Raw genomic sequence first — 13,028 nt, 5'->3', positions numbered from 1 at the left:
CTTCAATGAATGTCTCCATCTGAAACGAATTTGGCTACTTAGGCCTACACACAAATGTTTTGAATTTAAATGGCACTTCAGCTAGCTAGCTTTCTAGTGCACAATGGCAATTATGACACGGCTGTGCTGCATGATACTCCTTTTTGCATTGGGGTCGGGGCAGATATTTGGGAAATTTATGGCCGTGTTTGTACAACTAGAGAATTGGTTGGAATTCAGGAGTCCCCCAGGCACATTGGGAGAGTTGGCAGGTATGATGTTAATTGGTACTTCAAACTTTTCCAGCTATGACAATTCCCTACAATTATATCATAATCCTGCTTAAAAGAACACCGCACTATCACAGTTACCACTTTATCCACATCAAAGCACAGCCCGTTTAAGCTTTTAATATTCCATGTTCATGCTGATAAATACACCACGTCTAGTTAGTATGCATTATTTGAAATAAAACAATTTTTTTTCATACACATCACTGTCTTCTGTTAGTGTACTATACTGAACTAAGGTAATAGTTCTGCAAAAACCCGCAAGGTGGAGAGAAGTAATTCATTAAGGGAAAAATGACACATCCACCCAATCATAGCAACTGCTACAAAGGAAACCCGTACGGGTTCCTCCAAAGAAAAGCCTCGTAGTTGAAGAAAATTCGACCTGGTTCATGACTCGGACCCGGGACCACCGCCTTTCTGAAGCAGCCACTCTACCATCTGGGCTAACCAGGCAGCTAGCAGATGGCAGGGCGAAGTCGAATTTGTTGACAACTCGATGCAAAGGCAATTTGACTTTGCCCTGCCATCTGCTAGCTGCCTGGTTAGCTCAGATGTTAGAGTGGCTGCCCCGGAAAGGCGGTGATCCCGGGTTTGAGTCCTGGACCAGGACGAGCTTTGTAGCGAATTGCCTCACAGTAAATGTTCCCATGTTGCGTGCTGGCACAATTTAAGAAAATACTCAAGACTAGCATGTCATATCATAACAGGTTACACTACTCGCACTAATACAATAAATGCACTACACTAGTCATCATGTGGGCCACGAACCTCAAGGTAGCACCGTGGCTGAAAATGAGGAAGTTTGCTGGAAACACCAGTACATTACAGTATTTTACCTATTATTAATCTCCAAAAGCATGATCGTACTATGAAAACTTCATCCTAAGTTTAGTTCTTGAAAAAGAAAAGAAAGAAAATTGAAATGCCAGTAAAACATCAGAAAGCAGTCGTGTATTTAAAACAGTTCTGTAAGCTTGTTTATATGACCTTGCCAGAATACCAACCACACTTACTCGTGCCTGCTAACTATAATTGGTAACAGCGACCTATAGATTTAGTAAAACGGACTGAACACCAGTTTTTGCGGAACTCATTTTTTAAAAATGCAATGGAAAGCTTACCGGTCAGTGTATCCAACCATACAGAGGTAACGTGGAAAATGCTGTGAAAAATTCTTGATATAAATTTTTGTTATCTGGGAACCTGCCAGAAACAGTGATAGGTGGGCATAATAGAACTTATACGCTGGCATTGGTGGAAAGCAGACAAGTGCAGCCCTAGATCTAAGGAGGAGGAGGAATAAACTATTTTAGAACAGCAGATTTCAGACCTAGGCCTCTCTACCTAGATGATGGCCTCGAGCCCCTGGACCATGGCGGCATCTTCGGCCTGCTGGATTCGCTTAAGTTGGTCTTCCGGTGCACAACTGAGCTACGCGGTCTTCCACTACTTTCTGGTCTTGTGTATTTTATTCTGCGTGGGCATCTGAGTATAAGCCTAAACCATATGGTGTAGGTCTGCCCTTTCTTGACAGAATCTACATCAATTCGTGTAAAGGTCCGGGTAGTAGCAGTGGTAGGCCATTAGGTTTGAATATGTATCCGTTTTTAAGAGGCGCCATGCCGTTGCTTGCCGTCTACTTAGCGAGGATTGTGCTGGGAGGAAATGCGCCCTTCCCAATTTATAGTGTTTATAGCTGTAAGAAAGTAATCTTTGTGTAGAGCCAATGCTCTTGTTGTTCATGTTTTCAGAAGTGTTGAAGTATTTCTACAATAATAGGTACATCCTTTTATGGTTTCCCATCCAACTGCTTTCATCATGTACAAGTGAAAGCTTTTCTCATTTTATTTAATCAAGCTAACCTGAGTAGTATGCCAGTAGTGCTATTACTCTAGTGCTGCCAGCCATCTGTGGCACAGTACTCAGGGTATTCAGCTGCAAACTCCTGCTTATACAAAAACACTCACGTTCGCCACCATGCAGTGAGGAACATCAGCACTCTGCCCTTCCACTCGTTGCCCTGAAGGCAGCGCCGCTTGTTAGTATGAACTTTTTATTTACTTCCTAATATGCATACAATAAAGCAGGAACATATATGTAATATAAAGGCTACAATATTGAGCAATAAGTATGCTGCTCTTCATAACAGGTGACTTACACAGTGACCTCATGGACTAAATCTCAAGTAAAAAGCTTTCATGGCCAGTTTTTTGCAACTTTCTGTGCCAATTCAAAACTATCATTCCTACTTGAACTACAAACAGCATGCTTGGTTCTATCACTATAAATGGCGGTCTTTTCATTTCCACTAACATCTTGTGACATGTTAAGTAGACGTTAGGAACTTAGGTTGAATAAGCTCATGGTCACCTTAAGCATTGGATTTATCAAAAATTACTTGCGCGTTTGGTGCACAATTCTGCTGCCTTCAATTCTGTTGTGATTCTGACCAAGCTAAAAAAATGACAGAACAACTTCAATGTCACTAAACCATTGTATTCTGGCTATAATACTGTAAGCTGGGTTCGCTTCATACATGACTTCTGATCACAACATTGAAACCACAGACATAACTAGAAAGTCCTGGGTATGTTTGCACAGTCTTCTTTTACAGACGAGGTGCGTTTACCTCCTAGTGTCAACTCCCATTGAAGACCAGCAGTTAGGACACATGGACCTGTGACAAAGAAGCTGCCGGATGGATCTTAGACAGCGATGCTAGCCTGTACTTCCCTATCTTATCCATTATCCATGGCACCCTGGTATGAAGAGCATGTGTTAGCCATTTATGCTTGAACTACTTTTTCCTGAAAACAGTTAACAAAATGTTTTGCATGGAACAAAGAAGGTATGTCCACCTGCACAAGTAGTGGCTCATAAGGAAGGCTGGCACATAGGCTGGAGGGATCAAGGTAGGACATGTTGATCTGGACTGCACTATTAACTCGAAGTCTATGGTAGCCTGAAAGCAAGAGTGCTTATGCTAATTTTCTGTTTGCCCTACGACATAGAATACACTGCCTACTTAAAGTACTCGGTAAAGCTGTTGAACAAGTCCAACTTAGGAGGAATTGTAGAAGCCAGGTAACCTGGGAAAGTTGTTATGATTTCACTGAGAGGGAAAATTAATTTGCACCCATTCAAATCTGAACCACTGGAGGCACCACCACCTAAGCCAGAGAACCAGGGGTAGAGAGGCTGGCCAAGACTGCTTTCATCAAAACTCGTAGTAACATGATAGGAAGACGTCTGCCAGCCAATAACCGCTTCAACCAAAACTGTGCAGCATAATGTGGACAAAGCAAGACATAAAAGCTATAGAGACAAGCCCACGATAACTATGCTCATCCCTGTAATGTTGTTTTCCTTTTTCGACGATGCATGGCACAGTTTTACTTCAAACTAATGTTGACAAAATGGCCTGATACTGTTTTATTGTGGAGTAACTGTTTATTCCATCACATAGTCAGCAAGATCATTACAACAGTCAAGTGAAATGTTTACCTCTGCAAGCAGCAACAAGCTTTCAGCACAAGCTTGCATGGGCTGTGAATATGCACAGAGTAAGTGTACGACATGGCTTGTTGCGTCAGGTGTGCTGTCACACTGGCCAACTGTATGAGGAAACTGGGAGGTTCCAAGCTTGAGAGTATTAGTTATAGTAATGGAAAGAATGTCATATAGCAATAATTCATTACAATTGAACCTTGTTATATGAAACAATGATAAATGGAATTATTGCTTAAATAACAGGTGGTGAATCACCAAGAGAATTACATGTATATGAAACTTCATACATCAAACTTGTTCCGACATTAAATGGATATATTGAACTCCGCAGCATCGGACATTGGGACACATATTAAAGGCTTCACTGCAGTACATCAGCAGAACCTAGGACCTACAAACATAGGACCTACAAATTCTGCATGGGCTAAAGGATAGAAGGCGCTGCTCTGAATGTATCTATGTAGTCAAACGCCTTTTTAACAAAGTGCTCGCACCTTCAAAATCCTTCGTTACGCAGGTCACGTTGTGCAAAAGGTTGCGCAGCTCACTGTTCACAATAGCTAAGCACTTTCAACAAAAGAAAATCTTTAACAAGAATTCAAGAAAGACTTAACGAGATAGGCTGATAATTTTTCTCCTCACAATATCCCTGACAGCATGTTCTACTGTAGCCACCCTATGCTCCATTGAGGTTCCCAGCTTGCTCTCCAACCAAATGCAGGAGCCATGCAAAGCAAAGCCCCCGATTGTCTAGTGCCACTAAGCCTCCCTTGCTGTCAAAATTTTTGGTCGCCTTCATTGACATTCGTGGCCTTTCCATGCATTCGTCAGCCGTTGATGCGTTACAACAAGTAGCATACGAGTTGAGTGAATCCTGGAGCAGGGCAACAGGACTAGTAATATCAGCACGCTCTTCAAATACGCTGCTGTCAGCACTAGCGCACAGCCTACCCTGGTGAAATCTTCACAGGGCAGTGGCGGCGCTGGTGTGGCATTCGTTTTATAAACATAAATCAGCCGCCAGGGACGCATAGGTTTCTTTGTTGTACAGGCAAATTCATTGTGGTCTTCATTGTAGAGCTGTTCGACTGTAATCTAGTGCTTATGCTGATGCTACTTGCTGCATGCAGCGGTTCGTTTTCCTCACATGATAGTGTGTGACGCTGTTGTATCTCGGCTTTTGGACTTTAAAACTAGCAAATATCTAAAACATGCTGCATAATAGACACTTTTAGTTTAGTGTACGCTATAAAATAGTGGGTCATCACTGCGCATGCGCAGAATGCTAAACGACCTATCGCGTATAGTGTACGCACTCTATTTCTCAGAGTTAGCGTTAGCGTCTTTGCGTGGTTTGCGGAGTTTGCGTGAACATGGCGGCGGCCCGGCTGCCTACTTCGAATTGAATTTGGCGTTGCTTTTGTAAAATGCACTTTGTTCTTAGCAAATGACTGTGTAAATGGCTTTCGCTTAGTCTCAGGCTGCTTCGACGACAGAGTATTCTGGATAACCGTGTGGTGTTTTTGAGACCGCTTCTCATTTCGAACGAGTCGAAGCCTAATGAAAGAAACATTCGACATGTTAGCACCACCTATAGCTACAGTCGGGAGATAGCCGCAATGACGGCACATGGCCTCTGAGATCCGAACATCTCACAGGCCAACTAAACTAAAAAAATGTGCGCTGCTTAGCATACGCTATACTATAGCTTATAGCGTACGCCAAATTAAAACTGTCTAATGTGAGACCCATAAGTTAGCTTCATACCAATATAGTAGTGTTACACATTCAACCACGCACTTAGCATTGTGATGAAGTATACCAACAGTGGGAAAGGGTCAGAGACACTGGACATAGCAATGTTACGCAGTCAAGCATACCATAGCGGTGAAGCATACTGAAAGTGGAAAAAGATAAAATTACATGCAGAATATCCTGTGGGAATTATCTAAATGATGCATAAGCATTTGCTACTGATCACTTACTGTTTTGTCGTCATATGCTGCTGTGTTTCATATAATTGCGAGAAATACCACGAAAAAATAATAAAATGGAGAAGCGCAGTTGCAACACTGAAATGTTAAACTGAGACCATCATGAGTATGAAGCAGAGGCCAGTAGTAGCACTGTTCACTCCTTTTATATCATGGTGCGTTTGGATGATGTTGCTGCTTCGTGGAAGATGAGCATTGGCCAATGCGTGCTGTTCTACGTGACGTAATTGAACAGTGTCAAGTTAGGTAGACGTCATACGTAGATGTGGTCGATGACGCTGCCTCCTCTCAATGCAAACCATTATCAACTGTACACCAGCCGCCGCTGCGTATGGCGCGGCTGCGCAGGCCCGATCTTACAATTCGCTCGCTCATGTGGGCCTTATCTTGAAAGCAACCATCTTACGTGACGGACGGGTTTCCTCATTGGGTAAGCATAGAAACCCCTACGCATTTTGTTTTAAAGTGAAGCTTTCTTTGTCTCTTCCTTTGACTTTCCCACTCCAGCAGCTGCTGTGGGCTGCTGCTGATGTCGCACACACCACGTCGGGGGGGGGGGGAGGGTGTTCAGTGTGTGTATATACATGACAGGCACAAGTAAAAGAGGAAAGAACATGGGAGAAACTTGTTTTCACCCCACCGCATCGAGTGTGCACAATGCCCTCTGGAGCTCCCTGGCCGTTGTCACATTAGCCACTTGACAGCTGCAATTATCCGTGACTCCCCTCAGAAGCACTGCAGAAACTGCAGTGAGGCTTACGTGTGAGGCGAGAGGGGATGCAGATAGAACTGTAGAGAGGAGACGAAGAGGGAGAAGAGGCAGTTCCCATATAAGACGGGGGAAGCGACTTGAGAAGGCAAGGAAACTCCACTACTATACAACAGCGGTTGCAGGGTGCTTAAGTTCAAGGCACGATACAATACGTTGCTGCTATTTATGAAAAATAAACGCCATGTAAGTATGTCAAGCGGGCAACTCACACAGGGCGTGCAGAAGCAGAGCTGCATTAATTAACGTGCACCGCAGCGTCCAGGAAACACTACAGAAATGGTTGACTGTGAAATCAACACTTCTGTGCCCGCCGCATTAGCTCTGCGGCTATGGCATTACTAGAGGTCATGGATTTGATCCCAATCGCGGGAGCCACATTTCGACGGGGGCAAAATAGAAAACCCATGTGCACTTAGATTTGGGACACATTAAAGAACATCATGGTGTCACGGTGTCAAAATTAATCTGGAGTCTGCCACTATGCCGTGCTTCATAATCTGAGTGTCGTTTTGGCACGTACAGCCCCATAATCCAATTCGTTTAATACTTCTGCCATAATGTGATGTGCCATGTGAGGAAATGACAACGCTCAACCATCTCAGAGGTTATAAGATATGGTGCACAATAACGCCTCATGCAAACACCTCTCCCTGTGTGTTCTGCCTATTACGCAGACAAACAGCAGTGGTGCACGCAAGGTAACGTTTAACATCAATTCGCCAATCTCGTGTTGGCCGAAGCGTTGCAAGAAATTAAGCTTTAGCCGTCAACACTGCTAAATATCATCAGTCAGAGCATCCAGCATGGAAAGCTTCACTTACATCGATTCCCACAGTGTGTGGGATCTGCACAATTTTTTTCTTATTCCTCGTTTTTGTGTGCGTAGCACGAACAGGAAGATGTTCCAATGAGCTCAGTTTTGAAAATATAATATTATATGTGCAATCTCCGATCAGTGTAAAAGCACCGAGACCCCCAAGAAGTGTACAGGCAGGGATTTAGAGCTACTTCCGGCAGGGTTGTGGTGATTTGGGCCTTGCTTCGCCCATCTTGCAAGCTCCATATACGAGACTGCAACGCAGCCTTGCACATGTTCCCGACTATACATGCGCACACGCGCCATCATCTGTCACAGTATGCGCACCGAGACATCTAATAACTCATCTGGCACCCATTCAAAGCTGTTTCTGGCGTTGCTGCAGTGATGGACCACAATACATTACGGAAGCTCCAGTGCATAACACAACTGCATTGCGGTGAAGCTCAGTCTAGGGCACTGGCATTGAAACTTGTTTAAGAAATTGCATCTTCTCAAGCCACAACCAGCATGCGTATCCATGCTCTTAAACTGCACAAGGGCCAGCCATGTCTACATGTCGGAATGTTAAGTCAGGTGTAGTTCCGACCAGAATGCGCATATTGTTTGGCACGTCTAGAAAGTGTTCCTAAAGTCACCTCTGCCGCATCACAGTTGAGTTAAGCAGGGAAGCTTATGCAATGTATTGCGTTGAAGCATATTTAAAAGCGAAAAATTGCAATTATGTTGCAGTGGTGATTTAAGCCCCTTGTTTGGGGGGCCATGACCGTGCCCCTCTGGAGGGCACAAAGGAGCGAGGAATCATGGTTGGAGCGTGGCACGAACCCTGGCGATGGCGAAACAGCTTTGATGACCTGCTCTACCGAAACTGCACTGCTTGTTCAGCAGGTGTTAATCAAGAAGCTGCAAAAATGAAACCTAGTAGTCTGGATATTTATTGACTACAGCAAGGCTTTTGACCGTCTGCGACACAAGATTCTATTAAGAGTTGACTGCCAACGGTGTACACGGAATGGCATATTCTTTTGTTGTGTTCGTATCTGCTTGATTGCAGGCAATGCGTCGTCATCGGAAATAGTATTTCCTCCAACAGGGCAATATTGTTAGGCGTCCCACAGGGCAGCATTTTAGGTCCCCTTCGACATTTACATTAATGACATGATGGATGGACATACGAGGGTTGATCCAGAGATAAGGTTCCCATCAATTTTAGAAAGAGACAACACTGTTTATTCTCATAGCAATTTACATTATTGGAAAGATGAAACTTACATAATCGCCATCTTTTTCTACGCATTTTTGTATACAGTGCTCCAATTTCTGTATCCCAGCGTCGTAGAAGTCTGCCGCCGACCCATTGATCAAGCGTTTCACCTCTTCGACTTCTTCATCGCTCCGGAAGCGTTGGCCACTCAAATGTTCCTTTAGCTTGGGGAACAAGTGATAATCACTAGGCGCGAGGTCCGGACTGTACGGTGGGTGGGGCGTGACAGTCGAGCCAAAGTTTGTCAAACGTTCCCGGGTTTGACGGGAGACGTCAGGTCGGGCGTTGTCGTGAAGCAGTGTTACAGTGGCTGCCAGTCGTCCTCGCCGGCGGTTCTGGATAGCTTGCCTGAGTTTTCATAGTGTTGCACAATAACTCGCAGAGTTTATTGTTGTCCCACGTTCCATTAAATCGATCAGCAGTACTTCCTTACGATCCCAAAAAACAGTGGCCATGACTTTGCCAGCAGGAGTTTGAACTTCTTTGCGACTGGTGACTCTGGGTGACGCCACTCTTTGGATTTTTGTTTCATATCAGGATTTTTGTTTCATTCGTCTCCGATAAAAATGGAGCCCAACAATCCTTCCTTATCTTCTTGACAATTTTGAAGAAACTGGCCAGCACAGTCAAGGCGTTTCTCCTTGTAGTCTGATGTCAGTAGCCGCGGCATCCATTGAGCACAACACTCATGATACTCCAATTTTTCAGTCAAAGCTCTTTCTACTGTACCGTAAGAACTCCCAGGAATCTGAGCAACAAGTTCACAGATGTTGATCCTCCTCTTCTGAAGCACTTTGCATTGGGCCATCTTGATAACCGAAACTGACGGTCTTCCACTCCGTTCATCATCGTGGACTTTCTTTCAACTGGCACTAAACTCCCTGAACCACTTTCGGACGTGTTGAACGGACATACACTTGTCACCATACACCTCTGTCAACTGATGATGAATATCCATGGGTGGAGTCACTTTGGCGTGCAAAAAGTGAATTACGGAACGAATCTCGTACTTGGCGGGATCAACAATGGGAACCTCCATATCGGACGGGTGCTGGGCCAAGAATGAGCGGTGCAGCGAGGCAAAGTGCGGCTGGGGGGAATAGAGAGTGGGGGAACAGCCGCGTGCATCAGTGTTGCCGAATTTCACCTCACACCTTCCAGTGTGGCTGGAGCTCTTTGGGAACCTTATTGCTCAATGAACCCTCCCAGAAAGCGAGGCAACAACCATTCTATATGCAGATGATACCAACCTCTTTGTCTCTGGTCTGGAGGCTTGCAATGTCATTCCTAAAGCGAACGCGCTCCTTTCCACTTCATTGGGATGGTCCAGCCACAACGGCCTTAAAATCATTATTTCTTTCCAGAAAAGTTGAAATTACAAATTTACCAGGCACTATTTGAGTCTCACATTAACTACTGCATGCGTGTGTGGGGCACCACTGTGAACACTAACACACACAAGCTTTTTCTTCAGAAACGTGCACGTCAAATTATTGCCAACGTTCCATACCTCCACGCAACATCACCACTTTTTACCAAATTTAATGCTATCAAACTGCCAGATGTATATGGCCTTCCTTTACTGCATTCATATTTTTTTCCTCTAACAAATTCTCTTCACTTGTAAAGTCACTGTCGGGACTACAGCCAGGATAGATGGATACTTTGTTTAGCGCAAAACAACAGACACAAGAAAGACGACAGGACAAGGTGCTGCGCCTTGTCCTATCGTCTTTCTTGTGTCTGTTCTTTTGTGCTAAACAAAGTATTCATGGATTCGCACCAACTAGCTCGCCAGAATAGATGGCTCGTGCCAAAAAGGCTAACAATTGATCTAATGCAATCGCTAACCTGTAATGTTCCTTAACTTCCAAATAAGTATGAAAACCAAGGCATTATTAATGTTCATGTCTTTATCCGGAAAGAAACGCGAATAATTTTTGGTCTACAAATGTATGGATATCCGTAACTGGAGTTACTAATGCGCTGTTCTATCTCTCTCTTTATATATATATGTATATACATATATATATATATATACTGTGTTCATGTTAGTTTCGGTTGAGACATAGAGTTGCACTGTCCACCCTCTTTACTATTTTATAACTGTGCAATTACCATTGTTAAGCACGATCTAATATAGTGTGTAGTATATCACTATATATAATATATGATTATATACATGCTTTATTTTCTTCTACACTGCTGTGCTGTCAGGACGTTCAAGCTGTTTGCAAAAGCTTCTCGCTTAAAGTACCCCAACAAATTATAACAACTTGTTAGAAATAAATTTCTGGTTATTAGTTGTCTCCGTGCTCGTACTGACAGAAAACTGGAACGCACGTGTATAATTAAGGAACTCGTGCTGTGTCCCCTCACAGTGGCCCCTTTGCATTCGTGGTATACTTCACCGCAGTGTACTACGGCAAAGTTGACTTTAAGGAACCAAAATTGGCAACGCTTCTAGACTCGCCTATTTTTTCATCGCCGCGTCTAGCCATAACTGCTATGGTCTAGCCCCAGGGAGCCCAAACAGAAAACGAAGATAGAAATGAACAATAAAGGTAATCTAAAATGACGCAGGAACTAGGCAGCCGCCGTACCTGCAGTTAAATCAATCATTCAAATTTTGACACTTCACGTGCCAAAGCCGAGATCTGATAATGAGTTGGTGTCTGCCATGAAAAAAGGGGTACCTGGCCCATACCATCGTCCGACTCATTCAATGCTAAGGATGTTGTTGAAGGGAGGAACTTGTTCTCATTAAGAACGAGGAGTAGGGGTCTAGCACGACTGAAATGCACACTGAACAGCCGAAAATGTCTGCTTAAACACACTCTGTCCTTACTAGATCCCTAGGCCAGGGAAAGCTGCCATCCAACCTTCATCCAATCAAAGCAATCAAAGTCGTCGAAGTACCCGCCTTTAAGGGCGAAGGTTAACATACTCTCTTGCACTTTTGTTTCACTGAACACACCGAAACGAGTGGGGCCTCGTAGACAGATGTTGTCACGCTTGACTCAAGCTGGCACGTCTTGGTGCCTGAGCTGACTCTGCAGTTAGCTGCTGAATCTGTCAAACGACCGTGACTATTACCAGAGTATATGGGGGAACGCCATAGAACAAACTTTTCCAGGAGTTTTCTTGCTCCAATTGGTCCCTGAAGGCGACAGCGAACCAGCTAACAATCCTGTGCGCCAAACGTGTCTAGCCTTACTGGCTCTGTAGGGCTACTCGAAGGGGGCGTGTTGTTGGCTTCATGAAGCGATTCATTGCAGCGAAGCCAGAAGGTCACTATCCCCGCTGGCCAATCGTAACATCCCCCACCCCTATGCCTCCTGGACTCTTTAGGGTACTTGAACAAAAAAAGAGTGTTATGGAAGTTAATATGACCGGTATAAACAGCAGCATCGCAGCAACATGGACTGCTGCGGATGGTGGCACCAGGTGTGCTGACGACGTTCTGATCATAAGCTGGTACTGCTCTTTAGTGCCTTATCCGTCCACGTCAAATTATTATGCGCCGCGTGCACCATATCTTGAACACCATGTTCTCGTAGCTTTGCCTTGAAGAGTGGGCCCATATCGTGAAAGCGATCTGCGAAAGGGGCAGGGTGCGGTGTGTGCTGAGATATTTGTGAGCGCTGCTTCGATCTCGTGGTAGCAACAGGCAGAACAAAGGTAAAGCCACTCGCTGCTGCATGCTCTATCTATATTGTATGCACTTTTCACTTTGTTGAGTGCTTGAAGGCTGTTCACCTCCGCCGTGGGTCGGCCCAGTATTGCACTATCTGTGGGATCGGCCCACATTTTTATCTTGCATGATGGACGTTGGGTAAGCATAGAAATGCTTACACATTTAAGAAAACTTTAACACCTAGAACCAGCCAATTAGTACCATGCCATTATGTTGCAAATACTTTTATTTGAGTAGGTAGAAAGCCATTGTAAACAAATAAAAATTTTGTGAGCTAATGAAAGCAGCTGTGTGCCTAGGAGTCAGAGAGGCAAGAAATTACAACTGCACTAGAACAATTTGCTCTGTCACACAACAAAAGAAGTAAAGGTGAATGTCTTATATGCATTGCAAATGACGTGTGCTTTCACAAGCACTATGGCAATATGCACAAGTGTATTACACCCGATAACAACGCAAGAAGCTCGACAAGAGACTGCCGCGAGGCTATGAACGGCGTCCAGAAGGAGGTGCCATAGCACAAATGGATGCAAAGATGGCGGTAGTGGGCATGAACAACATTGCTACCATTCCATGCACTCAATTTTGTTGCGAGGTGGTTTGCTGGCCTCTGCAAATAGATATGAGTCGATTCATCAGCTAACTGTAGCTTTAGTTGCCGATAGCCAACCGACCTGACGAAGCAGTGCCAATTGGGGCCGA

At 44.4% G+C, this 13,028-nt stretch overlaps 1 long non-coding RNA gene across 1 annotated transcript in view; it reads right to left on the bottom strand.

Annotated features, from left to right (window-relative positions):
* Positions 1–5,868: 5,868 nt before the first annotated feature.
* Positions 5,869–13,028, bottom strand: part of LOC129385723 (uncharacterized) — a 38,082-nt gene continuing 30,922 nt past the window's right edge. Inside the window, exon 5 of the long non-coding RNA XR_011890430.1 lies at positions 5,869–6,565. This is a non-coding gene — a long non-coding RNA (uncharacterized lncRNA). The remainder of the gene's footprint in view (positions 6,566–13,028) is intronic.

This window comes from Dermacentor andersoni, chromosome 10 (genome assembly GCF_023375885.2).
Source record: "Dermacentor andersoni chromosome 10, qqDerAnde1_hic_scaffold, whole genome shotgun sequence".
In the NCBI taxonomy this organism is placed as follows: Eukaryota; Metazoa; Arthropoda; class Arachnida; order Ixodida; family Ixodidae; genus Dermacentor; species Dermacentor andersoni.
The sequence above is the reverse complement of the archived record's forward strand: the minus strand, read 5'-3'. Positions and strand labels throughout refer to the sequence as shown.